This window comes from Manis pentadactyla, chromosome 3 (assembly GCF_030020395.1).
Source record: "Manis pentadactyla isolate mManPen7 chromosome 3, mManPen7.hap1, whole genome shotgun sequence".
Lineage (NCBI taxonomy): Eukaryota > Metazoa > Chordata > Mammalia > Pholidota > Manidae > Manis > Manis pentadactyla.
The window spans coordinates 91,880,428-91,902,201 of record NC_080021.1 but is presented as its reverse complement, the minus strand read 5'-3'; positions in this window follow the sequence as shown (position 1 = coordinate 91,902,201).

The window sequence follows — 21,774 nt, the reverse complement described above, 5'->3', positions numbered from 1 at the left end:
TTGATGACTTATACAGAAGACATGGCTTGCACACAGGAGATGTGCAGTAAGAATCTGTCAAATTAATGTACATTGAACTAGTGAATGCAGAGCTAGATGTTGGAAAATAGGTGCTCTGACCCATTTCATTGCTTTTTCCAACCACTTTACCACTTGCTTTTGGCCATTTACCTTTTGCATTCAACCTCTGATGTTAAATGATATGTTTGAGTTAGTGGCATAAATTGAATTTGGACTAAGGTTGGCACATTTAGCAAAAGAATATGCAGGATGCCCAGTTCAACTTAAAACTTCAGATAAACAAGCAATCATTAATACTTGGGACATAATACTAGAAAAAAATTATTGTCTCTCTGAAATTCAGCTTTACCTGGGCATCCATATTTTTTCTGGCAGCTCTAATTGGATGAATGTACTCTGTCTCAGAGTCCAGGACTCTTCCCAGTTGGCCATGCTCATCTCAAGAAAGAAAACAGTGAGAGGGTAGGGCTGTGGGTGTGGGCTGGGGGTGACCCAGGTGTGCACATATACCTAGAGATGTGACCAGGCCTCCTGTGCTGAGGCTCACAGAACTACGGGTGTTCACTGACACTTGACGGTGATAGGACACAGCCACACTAGATGGGAAGAGATGGGCCTGCATAGAAGAAAATTTGACACTGAAGGACACACATCTGATTGCTGATTCTGCCTAGCTGGCAGCCTGCCTGCGACTCTCCTCGGCTGTCATGGAAAACAACTCTCCAAGAAGCCGCCTCATCCATTATCTCGGCCTCCGTTTCTCTCTGTGACCCATCATACTATGTTTGAATTGAGCTTCTATCCCATCATCAGTCCAGAGTGTTCATGGAGAGTGCTGTGGGTTGTGTATGGCATTTCACAGACAGCAAAATTTTTCCTTCACTGTTCCAGTCAGTGCTTGTTCCTTGTAAAACAATGCTTAAAAGTGTGGAGTAGCTTCAGAATGGGTCTTTGGGGGTAACCCTAATGCAGCTCAGTGGGAAACCACAAAATCTTCTCTGTGACCTTCCCCAGTGGCACACGCTTCCCAGTAATCCAAACCAGCGTAGCATTGTCATGCGCTACGAGCCCTTTTCAGAATCCTCTCTGAAATAAAGGGAGTTAGTGCTCAAGTACTGGAGACAACTTCCTCCACCCTGAGACACACCCCGCCCTTGGAGCTGTGGGGGATGGCTATAAAACAGAGTTCTACTTGAACTGCAGGTCAGAAAACAAGTTAGTACGGGAGCATCGAAACTTCCCTTCTGCCAGGGAAGATCAGCAGAAACTATGAACAGAAAGAAAAAAACTTCAAGGTAAATGGAATGGTTTCAGTTTGAAGAAAGGCTTATTGTTTTCACAAAAATCCCCACAGAACTGGCAGCAATTATTAAAGAAGTGATTCCCAGGATAAGGGGATGGAGATTTCAGATGAATATGCAAACTACTAACGTCATGTTTAATGCAGAGAAGTAAGCAAACAGTAGAAATAATTAAAAGCTGTTAAGGCATATGCCTGTTTGGTGGATGCATATGTTATTAAAATAGAAGTCACTCTAGCCAGTTGCCTCGAAGAATCTGTCTTAACCACAAACCATTTCTGTGAGTAATAGTGCACAGTAATAGTATGCACTAATAGTGTGCATCTGTGGAATACCTTTCATCAAATACACCAGGTTTCCCCTTTCCCACTTCAGCAGACATTTTCACCATGGAAGAAACTCATTTCTGGCCTTATCAAAAGAAGCTGGCTTTGGTGGCCTATTATAGCCCATTATTAATTATCTACAGATGGATGATAGGACACCAGGAACCTCTTCATACCACCCTGCTCTATGCACACCTGGCTCACCTCCCTTCCTTTTCTCCTGGCCCTGAGTGGATGTGGAAGGGACACAGTTACTAGCCTGCTGGCAATATGCTTTTAGTTTTTCATTTTCCTTTTTTTGATAGGGCTAAAATTGAGGGAAATAAGTTGAGAAAAACACCAGCTTAAATACTAACTGCCTGGAGGGTCAACCTACAAGACAGTCAGTTAAGATTAGGTTTGATGGCAAATAATGAAACCCAAATGTCAGTGACTTCAGTAAGGTAGGGTGTAATTCTATCTTACAGAGAGATAAAGTTGATGTTGTGTTGTCAGACTGAAGTCTCTGTGACCCTACCCGGTAGGGCTGCTATGCCCAGCAAGCAGCTTTACTCAGTCCATCTGAGCCCCCTGCAGCCCGCACACCTGCACTTGTCCAGCTAAGAGGAAGAGGAAGGAAGGGTGCCTGCTGCATTCAGATAGTTACTGGGAGCTGCATCCACTCCTCCACTCACCCCATGGGGTGGCACTTGGTCACCTGGCTAGAAGGAGGCTGGTGAATGGGATCTTTATTCTGAGTGACTGTGTAGCTTCTGGAAAATCAGAGTGTACAAATGTTGAAGAATAAGTAACTATGTCTTCAACAGGCCCCCCCAAACTTTCCCAAATCAATTGAATTTAGATGCCTGTTGACTTAGGTATTGACACATGATGATTACTTATTGAGTGTAGGGGCCTGAATCTAATGCAATCCCTAAGATGAAGTAAGCCACTCATTTTTCCTGTAAGAGATGAAAAATGTAAACTTCTAGAGCTTTATATGATATACTCAAATATATACCTTAATTCTTGATTAATGAACTTGGTTACCAACTTAAGTTTTAAATCACATTATATAAGATAATTCATTAACTTAAGAAATATCATTTTCTTTTTATAAAACAGTTATGAATCAAACTGTTCACAAGTATGCTTGACATCTCTCTGTCTTGAGCTAGAGTTTCTAATGGTATCTATGAAGGTAACCTTTGAATTATAAGTGGAACTGCTATTGTCAATTATTATTTGAATCACCATAATTAACCACCACAATCAACATAGTGATTTTATCTATTTAGGTTCTGTGTGGTTCAGCTACTAAACTGATACATGAATTCTTGATCTTGCCAAGTTAATCAAGAATCACTGCAGATCAGAAAATAAATTTGTCCAAGTAGCCATGTACCATCATCACTTTGAAAAAGAAAAGGATTCTGAAGGTCCATTTCATAATCCTACGTGACGAAAGGCACCCGCAGACCAGTACCACATAACTTGGTGTCCTGCCTTTTATGGGGTGTCAGAGGGATGGTGGAGTTCATCATAGCACCTGCTTTTGAAGGAATTATCCTTGCAATAGTAGAGCCCAGAGGAGTATCAGCATTTAAAGTTAACATTTCTTATTTTATTATATTTGACATATTATATTATAAATATAATCTAACATTGTTAATTGATACTACCCATTAATAGTCTAAGCAGTGATTTTCTGGTCTGCCTGGTATCATAATCAGTTGGGCAAATCTGTTTTCAGTTACATACTCCTGGGCCCCACTCAAGACCTACTGAAATGAGGATTTCTGCAACAGGACCCTAGAACCTCCATTTTTCCAAAGCTTCTGAGGAGACTTTGAGGCAGCCAACCTGACATTATTCCTTGGACCAGGATCTGGGAAACATTAGCTAATACTTTAGAGAATAGCTGCTCAAGGTTTGGCGGGTGGAGTCAGAATTCAGGAGGCAAGACTCTGGCAAAATTGGAGGGAAGAACACCCGAATAAATAGGATGTAATTTAGAAGACCTGTGACTAGGTTTGTTTTGTTCTCTGGTGTTTTTTTACTGCCGTAAAATGCTTTCCTTGCAGTGAGCATAATCAAAATGATGCCTGCAGCTGGAAAGCATCCCATTCTCTGGTGGCTTTGCTTTTCCTTTCTACACCCTCCTGTATTCTAATGCCCACTTTAGTTGGGAGGCTCTTAGCTGCAGTGTATCGGGCTGTCTCCCTTCACTTTTATAAATGTGCAATTTAATCATTTGGGTCTTGATTTAAGACTGAAACTTGGCAGAGTTCAACTGCTCGTCTATAAAGTGTGCGGGTTATTGGGTGAATCATTTACTTCATATATCAAAACCTCAGACAGTACACCTACCGACGCCTACATGAGGCCTGAGTTATCTGAATAATCACTGTTCAAACGTGCAAATGTTATACTGGGTGAAGGGGAGGTTTATAGAAGGTGATCTCATTCTATTTCCCAAATTAGAATTTACTTAGAATACCATCTGAAAAACCCAGGATGGATGTTTCTACTTTAGCCAGGTTACAGAATTTGCCCTTTCATCTTCATGCAGCACTAAAGTCTCTTTATGGTCCTCACATTTGAGAAACTATCAGAACAGGCAGTGGGGTGAGTATGGAAGTTTAGGAAACATCTGGTCAACCTCTCCTCTGAGTTGCGGAGACTCAGACCTTCTGTTGTCTAACCATGGACTTACTCAGACATGCTTCTTTTCACAAGAAAGAGGAAGGCACAAGTCTATGTCCCTAAACCATTTCTCTTCCTTTCTCCCTCAAAACCTTTTGCTTCTTTGGGGTATGTGATGTCATCTCTCACTCTTCCCAGCTTCTCTTTCACTTAAGTCTGGCTCCTTACCTGGAAAGCCCTATTTCTGGTTCAGACCAACCATTTTCTTTCTCCTTAGCTGTCCCTAAGCAGTGGATCACTGACAGACACAGTCACCCAAGGCTTCCGTGTAAATTGACACCATGAGTCTCAGGGGGTGACTTCCCACTGCCCAGCAATTCAGTTGGCCCTCCTATCACTTGTCTTCATGGTCTGTAAGATCTTCCAGACCACAGAACCTTCATTGGCTATCTCTGCTCTCCAGCCTGGCCCTGGATTAGGCAAATTATCTAATCCTGCTGTCTCTGTTTCCCGTTGTCACCTCCAAATTACCTTCCCTTTCCATCTGACCTGCACCCACATTGTCACTGAGACCTTCTCCCCAGGCCCACACTTTCTCTGTCATGTTCTCCCCCAAAGTGATTACATGGTTAAGTGCTGTCCACCACCTCCCTGTCTGGAGTCCCTGGAACCTGCTCTTCTGTCAAGCTTGCTGTGATAGATGGTTTTTCACACTTTCTCCTCCATCAACCCTACAGCATGGCATGGGGCTCTCTCCTCCCTAGCTTCACTTGTTTCTAAGTGATTTCATCCTGTTCTCTCCATGCTGATGATCACCTTAATTCTATCTCCAGCCTGAACACCCCTGACTTTCTTCTTGACAACTCCTTCTCCCCAGCTAACAGACATCTCAGAAATGATCCAAAAGAGAGCTCCTAGTTTCTGTTCCCTGTCCCCAAATCACTGCCATGGGTTTCTCCATTTTCCTTATCTATGACAAAACCCAAAACTTCTTGATTTCACATCTTCTTTCAACCACCACATACATATTCTTAAAGGGAAAGTAAGATTATTTATAATAAAAGGGTCAGAAATACTTAGAAAAAATGTCAGATTAAGGTAGAATTACATAAAAAGTCACAAAGCCTTTTACATGGTGACTGAAATGTAGAGGTATAATGTGGAAAATTTGTATCAAATTAAGAAAACAAAAAATTTTGCAATGGAAACCCATATCCAAAAATAACAGATGCGGTTATGAGACAGGGACCATGGGCTTAGACAGAGTAGGGTGAGGGCCTCTGGAAAAAATAAAGCAAGATAATCCATTGTGAAATTTGCTTTGGCCTGCTGGGAGGCCCAGTTTATTTTTCTAACTTTATCCAGGTGCTGCTTTTCTTCCTCCAGCCCTAAACAAATGATTTGCACCTTGAGCAATGTAGCAGACAAGCCCAAAAACAACATAGTAAAAACAGGAAGTATTCCATCTTGAAAATAAGATTGCATCTTAAAACCCAATTGGTTAAAAAATAAGTTTCTTAACAAACACAATAACTCAGCCCACCTTGGGAGCAAAACAGGCAGTCTTTGAGTGATATGCTCTCAGACCAGGAAGCTGCTATCCTGGGAAGAAATCAGAGCAGTAAAATTCTTATAAATAGCCATGAACACTAATTAAAAACTTAATGTCTCTTCAAAGAAACATTTTGGGCCCACTTAGCAGGTATACATCCCTAGCCCGTTGTCTCTCAGCTGCCTATAAAACCCCTAGACAATACACCACCCCAGGGCTCTCTTGCTCCCCTCCTGGCCTGAGCCAGGAGCTCTGTCCTCTTGCTTTCTCTCTAAATAAAAGCCTCTGCCTTGCTCTACTACCTTGTGTGTTTGCAAAGTTCATTCTTCAGCTCCGCGAAAAAGAATCCTGGCATCAGTTACTTATGTCAACTGGGCATTCCAAGCAAAGAAACCTAGCCACAGTTCCATTTAGGTTTTCAAAGGTGAGTTTTGCATAAAGAAACCTTGAACTGAACCTTGAATTGCATTAATATGCTCAAATCACAAGAGAGCATTGAGCTTTTTAATGGGATATAATTAAGTTTCTTCATAGAGGTTTGATGATGCCACAGGGTCAATGCTTTTCTTGAATACTCTGGTTTCAAATACCTTTTCCCCTTCTTATTCCAAATGCAAGATAAAATAACAATGAGGGTTGCCTTTTATACTACCATAAATCATATTCAAAGATGATAGGATAATGCAGGGTAAGGGAGAGATTTAGAATCATGTGCACTTTGGCTCAGGAAAGGCTGTGACAGTGATTGCAAACTGGCAGGTTCAAATGCCTGGTGGCTGTTAAGAGAATGTGTATGTGTGTGTAAAACACACTGTGTTATAACAGAAGACCACAAATCCACATGGGAGGAGAATAATCACACAGTTGTGTATTACTCTTCTTTACATTTAAAAGTGCTGCAAAGTATAGCTAAATTTCCAAATTATGTCTTTTTCCCAAATGACAATTACTAAATAACAGCAAAAAAAAAAATGTAACTGCTCTCATGAGTTGATTCATGAGATATTTGAATGTCCTCCACAGATAAATTTGAATTCATACCTTATGCCTCACAGCAAAATAAATTTCAGATAAATCCAAGACATAAATATAAAATATAAATAAGTCTGTAAGAAGAAACCACAGGAAGATATTTTAAAAATAATCTTGGAACAAGGAAGACTTTTTAATATGGCATAAAACCCAAAAGCTTTGAAAAAAAAATGTTGAATTGTGCTATATAAAATTATATATATGTTAAAAACTACCAGAGTCAAAACACAAATGAAGAAACATTTATGCCTCATATTACAAAGAGCTTTTTTCATCATTTATAGAAAGCCTAAAAATCAGTAATAAAATGCTAACTCAACAGATAAAAGGGCAAATTTTATGATCAGTTTCAGAACAAGAAATACAAATAGATCTTATAATAAGTGAAAATATATTCAAGCTCATTTAGAATAATAGAAGTGCACATTGAAACCTCATAGAGATTATTTTCTGCCAATCATATTGTCAGAGAACAAAGAATGTAACCCAGATTCTGTTAGCAAATGTATGAAGGAAATAGAAACTCTTCTATGTATGAGGGAAGTAGAAACTCTTCTATGTCACTGATAGAGTATAAACAGATATACCTCTATCAAATGAAATTTAGCAATAGTATAAGTTATAAATGTGTATACCGTTTCACCTAGCATTTCCACTTTTAAGAATTTACCCAGTACAGAAGTCCCATGGACTACTACAATATGAAGCTGATTTTCTAAATCCTTTTAAAGCCATGAAACTGCAAAAGGTGATGGAAATGGAACCCAGGATGAAAATGCCCATCTTCCGAGGCCTCTCGGCTGACCAGTGATGGAGACCTAGCCGCACCTTTTACTGTGCCCCCACTCAGCATGAAGCAGCCAGAGTGGTCATCACCCCCTTTCCCCTAGCAGCAGCTAGGGTCTCCATCTATAAGGGGGGAATGAGATGGTGACCATGGGGTTAGACAGAGTAGGGTGAGGGCCTCGGAAAAAAACAAAGCAAGACAATCCATTGTGAAATTTGCTTTGGCCTGCTGGGGGTCCCAGCTTATTTTTCTGACTTTACCCAGGTGCTGCTTTTCCTTCTCCAGCCCTAATCAAGTGATTTTCCACCTAGGCAATTTAACAAGCAAGCCCAAAACAACGTAGTAAGAACAGGAGGGATTCCATCTTGAAAATAAGATTACATTTTAAAACCCAATTTGTTAAAAAGTAAATTTCTTAACATATTCTTTAACAGACAATAACTCAGCCCACCTTGGGAGCAAAGCAGGCAGTCTTGAGTGATATGCTCCCAGACCAGGAAGCTGCTATTCTGGGAAGAAATCAGAGCAGTACATTTCTTGTAAATAACCAGGAAGACTAATAAGAAACTTAATGTCTCTCTTCAAAGAGAAACATTTTGGGACCACTTAGCAAGTGTACATCCCTAGCCTTTTGTCTCTCAACTGCCTATAAAACCCCTAGACAACACCACCCCGGGGCTCTCTTGTCCCCTTCTGGCAGGAGCCAGGAGCTTTGTCCTCTAGCTTTATCTCTAAAAAAAAGCCTCTGCCTTGCTCTCCTAAAAAAAAAAAATAAAAGATTTTACCCAATAGATGCAATCCATACTTGTGTGAAATAGATTATCTAATGGATTCCTTATTGCAGCATTGTAGGCAATAACAAAAGGCTGGAAATAATCAAAATGTCCATCACTAGGTCACTAAAATAAATTGTGAAAAGCCATATAGTGGACCACTATGTACCTATAAAATGATTGTTAAGACTCTTATTATAAAATATGGAATTATCTCTTATTTAATTCTGTTGTGAAAACAGAAATATGAAAAATAGCAAATATAGTATGTCCCCATTTGTGTAATGAGAGGAGGAAAAAATACACGGTTTCTTGTATTATGGCTATATTGCTTGAAAACATTAAATGAGAATCTGATGACATTGGTTGCCTCTCGAGAGAAGAATGGGGTGGAAAAGGGAGTTTTTACTGTGTAGCCTTATACTCATTTATGTTATGAAAAAGATAAAAGAACCTTATAAAACAGGCTGTAAGCAGAAGTCTCTGACTACATCTTTGGCTCATCCCCAAGTTGAGGCATGTTATTAAGAGTTTGAGAAGCGATGCAGTTTGCTTAGGGTCAGGCAGCTCAGCAGTGGGGCCTGAGTGGCGTCTTCATGCCCAGTGCAGATCTTTTCCTCATATGGACCTTCAAGTGTATGGGTAGCAGAGTAGGAATGGCTAATTCCAGAAATAGGAAATAGCCAAAAAGCCATGACTGCAGGTATGGAGATCTGAAAATGTAGAGCATGTCCAGGACCCAGTGAATGAAAGAAGCAGGTAGTGTAATGTATAAAAGAAATGAAAATAGAAAGTGAGGTGAATCCAGAATGAGGAGGGGTGCAGGCGAGGAAAAGAAGGGTGAAATGGTATAGTCTTTTCCTCCTAAATATGTATATTTAGGATATATAATATATATAATATATAACAATATTATACACAGTAGTAATACTAGTGTAACTCCATTCAGATTCCTGGACCCAGTTCCACCCAGTTCCAGTGTGTGTTAAGTATGTGGATGGGAGTCTTCCCACACATACTAACACCAAGCAATTCTTGAATACCAGCAGGGTGTCTGAGAACTCAATTCTGATGCTATCTGCCCTGAGACAGCACCAGATTCCCCAGGTTAAAGCTCAGTCCTCCAAGCCTGCCCTCCACTGCGCACTCCAGACACTAATAGCAAGCCCCAGGCAGTTCCCTGCGCTCCTGACCTACTGGCTACAGACTGGAGGTTCCCATGACCTCCGCCTTAGGTTCAGTTAACTTGCTGGAGCGGCTCACAGAACTCAGGAAAACACTTAGATTTACCAGTTTAATAGAGGACACAAGGTAACAGACAGATAAAGAGATAGATAGGGCAAAGTCCCAAATAAAGAAGCTTCTGTCCTTGTGGAGTTTGGGGCCTGGCTCTATTTCAAGCAGAGGCATTCTGGTTCCCCAAGTCTTTAGCTCTCCCCAACTGAGAAACTGAGCAGAGCAAAGCAGAACAAAGCAGGGAGAGTGATGAGCTCTTCTCAGGGGGTTTTGTGAGGGCTTCATTGCGTAGTCATAATTGACTAAATTATTGGCCATTGGCTGATTCAACCTCCAGCCCCCGCCCTTGCGTAGGGGTCCAAAAGTCTCTCATTAACATGACAAGACACCCATTTCATCTTTGAGACTGTAGTGTTTTCAGGAACTGTGGATGAAGACCAAATCTACCTCGGAAATACATATTTGGTCATCTGATTGACCAAATATGTATTTCTTAGGGCTCATACTGCAAAGGGGCTTCTAGGAGTTTGGGCTTTTTTGTGTGTGGATAGCAGAGGAACAAGGAAGGACTTTATTATTGACTAAATTATAACAAATGTGAACAAATGTGGACTTGGATTTGAAAATACTGCTCTGATGACAGTGTATGAAATGAATTCTTGCCAGAAAGACTAAAACAAGCAGAGTTAAGCCAGAATAGAAAGGATGCATGTTGCATGTTGCATGTATTCTTTTTAAAAATGGATGAAAGTAATAACTTTTAATGGAACTATTAGATATAATAATTTCTATACTGTACATGAGGGTAAATATTAGCTTTAGTAACACATCTAGGGTACTGTTGAATTGCTGTATATAAGCTTTTCATTTCTAAGATGTATTTAGAAATTACTTTAGAAGTGTTATTGCTGAAGTTCATCTTAAGGGAATCAATGCTTTGTAATGCCCACCATACCATCAAGTTATTTTGTTTCTTTGTTATTTGTGTGCTGTTGTGATGGTTAATTTTATGTGTCAACTTGGGGGATGAGATTAACATTTAAATCAAGTAGTCTAAGTAAAACATATTGCCCTCCCTAGTATAGGTGGGCCTTGCACAATCATTTGAAGGCCTGCATTGCCTGCAAAGGCCACCTTCTTGAGCAAGGGGGAACTCTGTCAGCCAGTGGCCTTTGGACTTCATTGCAATAACCCTGCAATAATTTGGACTTGCCAGACTCCATAATTCCACAGGCCAATTCCTTATAATCCGTTTTATATCAAATTATATATAACAAGTCTAAATCATGTAAAAAAAAAAAAATATATATATATATATATGTATATCCTATTGACCCTGTTGGGTTTTTTTCTGGTGAACCCTGACATATGAATGTAGCACCTCATAATCCCTACATCTCTGATAAGTGGAATTTTTTCTATAGATTTGTAAAATTCATTGTTTTATGAACTTTAAAAATACTCTTTACAATGGTAAACATCAAAACATATGAGAAAATGCGTGCAGTCTTAAGCATACAGATTGATGAATTATCAGTGTGTGTATCCCAGTATGACTCCCTCTCAGATGGAGACAGAGAACTAATTACACAAGAGAAATGTCTGCCTCTTGACATTGTGCCCACTTTGCTTTCAGAAGGTGACCTCTAATCCAGATCTCTAAGCACCCTGATTCGTTTTTATCATCTTGAAGTTTATATAGACAAGTCCATTATGGTAAGTAGACCTTTTTGTCTGGCTTCTTACCCACAGCATCTTGCTTATGAATTACTTGTGTGCTGTGTGCTCTCAGACCATGTTCATCTACCAAGCTACCAGATTGTTTCCTTTTGGGGACTTTTATAAGAAATGTTGTAATGTGTGATCTTGTACCTGTCTTTTGGTGAAATGTATGCACATTTCTACTAAACATAGGTGTGGAATTGCTGGGTCATCCGATACGAGTCTTTTAGACATTGCAGAAAGTGTCAGTAAGTTTTCCACAGTACTTGTACCAATTTACACACGCTCCAAAAGGCAGAATTCCAGCTGCTTCATGCCCTGGCCAACCTCAGTTATTGTCAGTGTCTTTAATTGAAGGTATTCTGGTAAAAACGTAGATATATAATATTATAGGACATCCAGTCATATTTGAATATCAGGTAAACAACAAGTAATTTTTAGTTATCAGTATATGAAGTTACTTATACCAAAAGTTATATGTTGTTTATGTGAAACTCATGTTTAACTGGATGACCTGTATTTTCATTTGTGAAATCAGGCAATTGTACCTCAGTAGATCTATAATGTCTTCAAACAGATTTTCATATAATATATATGTTTTTCCATATATTTAGTACACAGTGTATCTCAGTGTTTTGAGTTGGAAGATGGGTCAGAAACCAACTAGCTGGACAACACTAGAGAAAGAACTTTACTCTCACTGTTTAAACAGAAATTTTCAACTGACCTGGAAGTTCCTAGAGGACTGGTTCCTTGGTCCCTGATGCTGAGAACCAGAATAAGTGTTGGTCAGATGGAACCAGGTTAAACAGTCTGCTTTATGCTGGCATACTCACCCATCTTACATTTTCCTTTCCCTGTGTGTCACTTCATTGTGTCATGACTAATCTTGGTGAGGAACTAGTTACCATTGTAAAGTCAACAGAAGCATTGTCCCAGGATTCCATTGAGCAAGGTGTCTTTTATCTACTTATAAATGCCCCAAGACTGCAATTTTTGAGTTCTTTTTTTTTTTTGTTTAATAGATTTTCTCTCTTACTCATTGTGAATTGGTTGGCTTTCTCTTTTTGCTCTGTCATGGAGAAAGTCTAGATCCTTAGGCCCACTTACTCCCTAAAACTGTAGGCACATGTTAATAGTAGTCCACTGTAGGCACATGGGGCATGCACAGTATACAATGAGGACCTAGACAGTCCAGGCTGTTTTATTGTTCTAAAGTCATCAGGGTTGAGGACACTTTACTACTGAGAGAATGGAATGATCAGGAGCTTAATTGAGCTGAACATAAATGGCCCTACTTAAGTCTCTCAAGATCTGCAGAGGAAACGAATTTCTCCTTTGTTGAATGTTAAATGAAAACAAATTGTTAGAGAATTTCTCTATATTCTTTTAGCTCACTATCCCCTGCTACTGATGCTGGGGTTATTGTTTGCAGAGTTGAAGAATGAACTTAGCAAACAGTCAAGGTAGGAGAGCCAGGGAGACTTTTATTGAGAGATTCAGTGAGAGGACAGAGCTCTGGGCTCATGCCAGGAGGGGACAAGAGAGCCCCTAGTGGTGCGTTGTCTAGGGGTTTTATAGGCAGTTGAGGATATTTGGGAACATGAAAAAAAGCTTAGGGGTGTGGACTTGTTAAGTGGTCCCTGAGTATTTAGAATTAACTTAACATAAGGAATTTCCGGCCTTGATTTCTCTCTGGGATAAGACGTTTTGGTCTGGGAGCATATCAAAAGGCCGCCTGCCCAGCTCCCACAGTGGGCTGAGGTATTGTCTGTTTGCTAAAGAGTAAATTAAGAATTGTACTTCTTAAACTTCCTGGGTGTTAAAATGTAATCTTATCTTTAAGGTAGAATCCTTCCTGCCTTTTACTATGTTGTTTACAGCTGGGTCTGCATGCTAAATTAGTTGCCCAGTTTACAAAATCACCTCATCAGGTCTGAAGGAGGAAAGACAGCACATAGGCCTGGGCCTTTAGCCTGCTAAGGTGAATGTTACACATGTTACAAATGATTAGCATAATAAAAACGTGCTACTCTTCTTCATCTGGGAAATATTAACTGATCTCACTGAAGAATGACTCTAGAGCTTAATGTTCAACACAGAGTTTTGGTAGGGGGTTTCCTTGCATGTAGTTACATTGCTCTGACTGTAAATATCCTGCCTTGCTTTTTCCAGAGGCCCTCACCCTATTCTGTCTAAACCCATGGTCCCTGTCTCACTACCAAATCAGAAAAAAAAAAAAAAGAGCCTTATAATTAAAAAAAATCTTTGTATTAAAATTCATTAATCTGGCTTTTCTTAGATACAAAGTACTCCCAGATTGCCACATTACCTTTTACTTAGGACACATTTCAAGCTGTCAAAGACTAATTAGGTAAATCATCACTAGTATTTTAGAATAATTTATCTCTTTATTCTTCCCTTAGGTCATTAAGTGATCATCTCTGTTTGTCCTTATCCTCCTTCACAAGCCTCTAGGCTAATTTTTAATGCAAACTGAGTGTGGAAAGATACAGAGTACTTCTCAGAGGGCCTGCCTGTCTTTCAGTAGACTTGGGACAATTAAAGACTTACAAATAAGCTCAGTATCATGTAAAACCCACCAAAGGATCTGGCCTGGCTCCAGGTTTGCCATCTCAAGTCTGTTAACTGAAGTATGTAAAAGCATTGGCTTTTACTTCTGGGATTTTTAAAAAGCCCTCTTTTCCCTGAATACTGGGGAATTGGTTTGAGAGCATCTCAATGGCACTGTCCAAGGGCTGGACCGTGGTGAAGTTGCAGTTCCTGCATGTCCTTGGCCTCTATTCATTGTTTTCTTTAGCATAACATGCACGTTCAAACCCATTTTGGAAGGAGTTTGCTGACATTTTCCATAATGTGTTGTTGGAAGTTTTAGTCTTAAGGCTATTGACCTTTTGTGCCATGCCAGGACCTCCATTTGGAAGTTGTCCTAGTGCAAACTGTGTTTTCCTGTGCTGGTTACACAATCTGTTCCCATCCTGCAGCCCCTGTGATTGCTTTGTACAGCCTGCAGTGAGTTCCTATAACCAGTACCTCAGTGCACAGAGAATGGGAAAGAGAGAGAAAAAACAAAAGAATTATCATTTCAAAGTGAAATTGAAGTTTACCTCATCTCTACTTAAACAGAAAATAGTCAGGGTCAACTTATTCTTATCCTTAAAATTTTAATGTATTCATTACTTAATGCCTCTTATATCATTGTCAATTCTAAATTTTAACTGTCATATAGCATGTGATATTGCTGCCAATGGGTTCTCTATAGAGTGATTCTATTACAGAGAGGAAATGAGGCATGTTTTAATGTATTATTTGTTGATTCTTCCAAAAGTGAAGTTCATGTTCATACATAGAATTATATGGTCTGCTGTAACCTTTTCCCCTGTCCCTCTATTTATAGTGTACACATCTTGCCAAGCCTGGGTCAAGAGCTATGTCAAAAATCTGAGCAATGTGGTATCATTGGATTCTTGAACACAGCATTTCTCCTCAGCTCTACTTCGTAACTGTTGCATCCTCATGAATTGAAGGTTTATGCTTCTATTTTGAACAAATCTGTTAGACTCATTAGCATTCGCGGTCGCTTGGCCTACATAGCTGGAGCTGTTTCCCTCTTTAGGTGTGAGAGCAACAGCTGTGGAAAATATTCAAATTAAACCAGTGACCTTGTTAGCAAGGAACCTGTGAGCACATTCACCTCCATCATCACAGTAATTTATAAAAACATAATTTGGCCACAGAGCTAGTAAAATAGGTTAACAATTATTTTTATTGTCTGGGCTGTTTTATTGTGTCTTCCCATATTTGTTGTTCAAATTACCATCGTAAGAACAAGGCATTTTACCATTCTCATTACAAGCCATGTAATGTCTCCACCGAGCAGGGATTTAAAAGAAAAATGAGAGTGTAGGAAGTGGTAATAGCATTGAGTTTCTTTTATGAGTGAAATGAACAAAGGTGAAGTAGCCATGTCTACCTGCCACGTTGGGCTGGGCCCCTCTCATCCCACTGCCCTGACATCTTCCCACTGCTCTCGCACCCCAGTTACCTCCTGCCAATCTGTCTAGGTATCTCAGACCCAAACCCTGGAAGACAGAGACTTTTGTTCCAGTGCTTTGTATGCGGGGTACCTAATACACACCCATTAGCTTAAATTCTAAAATTCATTTTGTTGGATAACAACTAATCAGAGAATGGGGAAAAAAAAAAGAGAGAGACACAGAACATACTAGATCATCTTCTTGGGTTCTGAGATGCATAGCTGGAGGTGAACTGGGAGGGTTTGAAGTCTGGACCCAAGCAACCATCCGTAGCCAGGCCAGCAGACGCACCTGAAGAGGACACTAAGAGCCTGTGGCACTGTCACAGTGTACATTGCCTGCTCATGCCATCAATAGGCTGTGCTTTTCATGGCTCCTTTTCAGCCAGCTATACTCTCTCTGTAAGCTAGGCATTTTGTCTTAGTCTCCCCACCCCAAGACGTGTCTGTAGGTGGCAAGCCCCATAAGGTATTGCTGCTCTGGAAGTGCCCATGTGTTTGGCAGCAACTGTGCTGCAGCTCACACAGATCTGCTGTTTGCTTCTGCTACACCATTCATGCTGGCCTTTCTGGGCCTGCTCCTCCCCACAGGTTCTCTTCACCTCCCTCCAACAAGCCAAGGCTAGACATGGCGGCTCCCGACAGTGCCGCCTGCATGCCCGGCTATCTACACTCAGTGTAGAAAACTGCTTCGTCTAAGCTTCCTCAGACCACCTGTTTTTAAATCTGTTTCCCAGGCACCTCAAAAGGGTGGGTGTGAGGATATTCACACAATTTTATTTATCTACTTTAAATGTGCACAGATATTCCTGGGAAATAACTCTTTCCACTACTGGCTTGGTGCTTTTTCATATTATTTCAAATTAGCTTTTCTTTCAGATTTACAGTATGCTGAGTATAAATTTTAACAGAAGACAGATGACCAGGGGAGATTCTAAGGAAAACAGACTAGAAATCTTAAAGCTACGTGTTCAAAAGGAAAATAAAATGGCACAGTGATAGATGATACAGATACAGATACAGAGACAGATACAGAGACAGAAGTAGATGTGGACTGGTTTTCTAGATTCCTGCTGCTGCCCCTCTGTGGCAGTTTACAAACCCATAAAGTTTATCTGTCTCTTCTCGCCAGTTCCAAGTGCTTTGTGGATTCCTGGCAGCGCAGGGGAAGCCTGGCTTTTATCCCTGCACTTGATGGGCTCTGCTTCGCATCTCAACCATGTCACTTGCTCGGCTGTTCTCTGAGGCTTTGGTTTCACTCCCAGAAAGTCCAGACTGCTACTGTGTAGTCCTGCCCTCCAGGGTCAGCAAGGAGTCTGTCTTTATCTGCCGTGACATGTGCTGCTTGACTGTGAATGTCAGGGTGGCCACTTCCTTTATCAGCTTCTCTTCCATGGAGTATATGTGTACATGTGTGGGTGCATGTACATGAATGTGCTCTTGTACCTGCAAGCACACAAATGTGCATTCTGTACCAGTAAAGAGGAGCAGTGGCCAAATTCTGTGGGGTGACTCATGCAAAGCTGTTAGGGCAGTGTTTGACGCTTCATAAATATTTTTAAAAGAAGCAAGGGTGTGGGGAGCGGTAATGTCCTATAAGCACTAGAAATGAATAAAATGAAACAGTCCTAAATTTGGAATAACCTTTGAATGCAGTACTTATGTTTAGTCATCACTAATTTCAACCTCAAAATTTTCACCTAAGGCGCACTTCTCAGTATGTCCACCTGATGTTCATAAATGTAACTAAAAACTAAGGAAATACATAAAAATAGGTTCAGTGACAAAAAAAAGTTTGTGAAATCCTGCATGAAGCACAGTTAAGATGGGTGCTTTCCCCATGGGCCATAATTATTTGACCATGAAATGCATTTTTAGGACTTGTGTTAAAAAATAAAATAAAACCAAAACACCACTCTGGGAAACATAAATCTAGAGCATCCATGTCTACCAAAGGTTTGAAAGAATGTAGTAGGAACCCATAACCACTTCCCCATCCCCAGCTAGAAGCCCTATGCTGTGTGTGTGTTACGCATGATGGCTCACTTCTGATGTTAATCTATCTCCAAGACATTTCCTAACTGCTTTCTCTGAAATTAAAAAGCCAGTGTTTCCTGTAATGTAAAGCTCTTTAAGAATATGTTGTGAGCAAGGAAACTGTCTCAGTTGTACCTTTTCTGTAGTCTAAGTTCATCACTGGGCTGCAGAACACCTTTATCTGTTGCTTCATGGAGATGGCAAATGGAACATGCAAATTTGCAATCAAGCCAACACAATTTATGGTCATTTTTGCTATAAGATGTTAAGAGATGAGTGGGATGTTTCCCTCCAGTTGCAGCTCCTTTGAGTACTGGGAGCTGAAGTACCCTTGCATGCAGAAAGGGGCCATCACTAACTAAGGTCACCCTCACTTGGTCTGAGTAACACTTTGTAATGACATTGATTTACTTTTAAAATTCTTGTTGCCGTAACAACTTAGTGCTGCTGGTCATGTGACTTAATGATATTCCCAGAGAAAAATGTTCTAGAGAGAACGCAGAATACCACCTCAGGTACTTGTGTGTAGACATTGGTTAATAGCTGAAGGAAAGCTTGCTAAGAGGCATAGGCCTGTATTTTCTGCTTTCTTTTTCTTTGCTCTTTGATCCAGGATTTCTTTCGGAAGCTGTACGTTTTAACTGGGTTAAGGCAGAAATGAAAAGGAGATTCTTTTGATTACAAAAAAAATAAAGACTACTCTATATAAACATATCACTTCTTGTTTTTATGCAGCCTACTAATATGGCCAAAACACTGCATTTACAATAGAAAATATGTCTGCAGTGAACTTCACTACTACTTCTTATTTGTTAAAACTATATGCTGATCTAAAATATGATAGATCAGCCAAAAACCTGAGTTTGTGTCAGTCTTATGATGGGCCACCCATACGTCTCTTCTCTCTCAAGGTTTATAACCCATTCTTACAATAAGGAATCAAAGTGGACTTTAAGTGTGGCAGGAATTATCAGAAGAGGTTTTTTTTTTAAGGTATTATTGATATACACTCTTATGAAGGTTTCACATGAAAAAGCAATGTGGTTACTACATTTGACGCATATTATTGAGTCCCCTGCCATGCCCCATTGCAGTTGCTGTCCATGAGTGTAGTAAGATGCCACAGATTCACTATTTGCCTTCTCTGTGCTACACTGTCTTCCTTGTGACCCCTCACACCATGTGTACTAAACACAATACCCCTCAATCCCCTTCTCCCTCTTTTCCCAACCCTCCCCTCTTGGTAACCACTAGTCCCTTCTTGGAGTCTGTGAGTTTGCTGCTGTTTTGTTCCTTCAGTTTTGCTTTGTTGTTATACTCCACAAATGAGGGAAATCATTTGGCACTTGTCTTTTCTCCATCCAGCTTATTTCACTGAGCATAATATCCTCTAGTTCCATCCATGTTGTTGTCAATGGTAGGCTTTGTTTCTTTCTTATGGCTGAATAGTATTCCACTGTATATATGTACCACTTCTTCTTTTTCCATTCATCTACTGATAGACACTTAGGTTGCTTCCATATATTGGCTATTGTAAATAGTGCTGCAATAAACATAGAGGTACATATGTCTTTTTGAGTCTGAAGTTGTATTCTTCGGATAAATTCCAAGGAGTGGGATTCTTGGGTCAAATGGTATTTTTATTTTTATTTTTATGAGGAACCTCCATATTGCTTTCCACAGTGGATTTGATTTTTATACTTGATTTATATGTGGATACCACATTTCTCTCTTTATTATTATTATTTTTAATAAAATGCTGAAGTGGTAGGTAGATACAAGATAAAGGTAGAAAACATAGTTTAGTGTTGTAAGAGAGCAAATGTAGATGATCAGGTGTGTGCCTGTAGACTATGTGTTAATCCAAGCTAGACAAGGGCAATCAAACATCCACGTATGCAGAAGATTTCTCTCAGAACAGGGGGGTGAGGTTCTAAGCCTCACCTCTGTCGATCCCCAATTTCTCACCTGATGGCCCCCCTGCGACTGTGCCTGTCTTAGGTTGTTCCTCCCTTGAGGAATCTTACCCGTCTCTGGCTAACCAGTCATCTTCCAGGGCCATACAGGGAAATGTAAAGTTGGTAAGTGAGAGAGAAGCCTTATTGTTTGAAAAGGTTAGCTTTTTACTTCTTTGCATATTTATGCCCTGTGGCTTCTATGCCCAGCATTTGTCTTGAGGTATCTTTACCACTTGGAAGAATTATGATACTCGGTAAATTCGATATGAGGCACAAATTCTATTTAAGAGTTGTAATTAGGAAGGAAGAAGAAAAGCTATAGAAATAGCATGCAGAAGAAAACATGGGAAGATTGATTATTTCTTTGACATATCTTCTTGTAGAGTAACTTCAGCATGTATAGGTTTTAAGCTACTACTTAAATTGCGCACACATATTAACATAATAGGAGTATAGTTACATAACCAAAGCATACCTGTAATTACCATCCATCTCCAGTGAAACCAAGAAACCAGTTAGGCACCTTAGGCATTTGTGAAAACTTACCTATGATATGGTGGATATTGTCCAACTGAACTTGAACAGTCTGAGAGAAATCAGACAAATTAAAACAACCCATTCCTGGGGACTGTTCACATCCCATATGTTCTTTTAACAGTAAATAGTCTGTAGTTGTAAGATTTTGGAGTGCTACAATTTGCATTTCTCCTAATTCTTGGTTGAGTTCCAACAGTATAGATCCAGTCAAATTTGTTGTTTTACTGTATGCACAGGCCAGCTTAGATATCTCCTTCATTCCCATGGCAAGTCCAGGAGCTGGTGGGATGAGTGCATCTACAGCTGTAGCAGTGCGTGGATCTTTGTTGGGGTTTTTTGATGATCATCTTCTGGCATGAGTCTTCCAGAGAGTGCAGATGTTGGAAGTTTTTTTTCATATCGTATCTTAGTTCATTTTTGGGGTAGCCCAATTAGGCTTTGATCCTCTGTATAAACGCAAACAGACCCTTTGCCTACACTTTTGTATGCCCTTTATACCCTTGTGTAGAACGCATTGGAGGTTACCACACAGGAACTGCCCTTTTTTTTGTTTTGGTTTTTTTTTTGTTTTGTGTTTTTGTTTTGTTTTTGGTATCACTAATCTACACTTACATGACGAATATTATGTTTACTAGGCTCTCCCCTATACTAGGTCTCCCCTATAAACCCCTTTACAGTCACTGTCCATCAGCATAGCAAATGTTGTAGAATCACTACTTGCCTTCTCTGTGTTGTACAGCCCTCCCTTTTCTCCTACCTCCCCATGCATGCTAATCTTAATACCCCCCTACTTCTCTCCCCCCTTATCCCTCCCTACCCACCCATCCTCCCCAGTCCCTTTCCCTTTGGTACCTGTTAGTCCATTCTTGAGTTCTGTGATTCTGCTGCTGTTTCGTTCCTTCAGTTTTTCCTTTGTTCTTTTATTCCACAGATAAGTGAAATCATTTGGTATTTCTCTTTCTCCGCTTGGCTTGTTTCACTGAGCATAATACCCTCCAGCTCCATCCATGTTGCTACAAATGGTAGGATTTGCCCTTTTCTTATGGCTGAGTAGTATTCCATTGGGCCAGCACCTTCTTTCAAATCTCTATTCTCCCTTCTTGTTGGAATTCTCAATTTCTTCCCATGTTCCTAGGTATGGAATGATGCCTGTCCACTCCAAACCCCAAACAGCCTCACGTTGCTTCTTTCTCTCTGTCTAGATGTGCTGTGTGGAAGCAGGGTGTATATGGTTGTCTGCCTGGCATGTTACCTGTGGGTCCCACTTGGTGTCAGAGTGGGGAGGGAGCAGGTGGGCATTTCATGGCTCCCTTGAATTATTTCATCTTTCTTAAAAGCAAACTCAGATTCCATTTTAAATATGAATTTTATTTCTCACAGGAGAAATCTATAGCACACCAGAAAGCATATTAATTAGGGATCAGGGCAAGTGGGTTGCTGAGAGCTGCACTAGGGTAAGCGTCCTGGAGCACAGAATAGGGGAGTGGAATTGGCAGTGATCCAACAAAATGGTCCTCCTGGGAGGGTGTGACTTGGGTGTTCAGGTTGTCATGAAAATTTTCTTATGTTGAGGTAATGTCCACTTCTTTGTAATACCTAGTCACTGCGTCTCTGCTGCTTAAAGTTTTATATATATATATATGTGTGTGTGTGTGTGTGTGTGTATGGGTATATACATATATATATACACATACACACACACACAGTTTTTAGAGATCTAATCTGTAAATTTACTGAAAAAAGAAAAAGAAAAGAGAGGAAAAAATTTGCCTGTGTATCTTGAAGATATAATTAGCACCAGCATTTCCAT